Source organism: Octopus bimaculoides, chromosome 27 (assembly GCF_001194135.2).
Source record: "Octopus bimaculoides isolate UCB-OBI-ISO-001 chromosome 27, ASM119413v2, whole genome shotgun sequence".
NCBI classification, from domain to species: Eukaryota; Metazoa; Mollusca; class Cephalopoda; order Octopoda; family Octopodidae; genus Octopus; species Octopus bimaculoides.
The window spans coordinates 19236056-19236798 of NC_069007.1; positions in this window are offsets into that span (position 1 = coordinate 19236056).

Genomic DNA, 743 nt, shown 5'->3' on the forward strand with positions numbered 1-743 from the left:
ATATATATATATATATATATATATATATATATATATATATATAGACGCTCATATGTATTCTTATGTATATACATACATATACGTAACTATGAATGCATGTAGCTAAGTACCGGCCTGGATGCTTCATACATGCGTACAGATACACACACAGACATAGACAGATAGATATATCGATAGAGTCTGTTGACTCTGACAGAAAGATAGATTGATAAACAAACAGATATATATGAATGTGTGTATATATATATATATATATATATATATACATATAGGTTCAAAAAAAGGAAAAAGACGTATATAGATAGATAGATAGATAGATAGATAGATACATACATACATAGACAGATAGATAAATATATAGATATATGCATATATGACTTTATACATACACGCAAACACACAACACCTAAACAAATATTTCCTGTAAGCAGTATTCAAGAAACCTTATGCCCAGCCTATGAGATATGACAGCGGTGACTGCTTTATCCAATAGCAACAGATAAAGCGCCATAGACGATCAACGAATTACGTCTATACAGAGAAGACGGCAGTTATTTCGTCTTTCTAAATGGAATACATTAACTGTTGCAAAAGGAACCGACGATAAATGAATAAAACTACTGTCAATAGGCAGTATATCTCGTATATCTTGAACATGTATATATGCACAAACCCCTCGTTTATAATGAAATGAATTGAATGATGCATTACAATTTATGCATGTGTATATATATATATATATA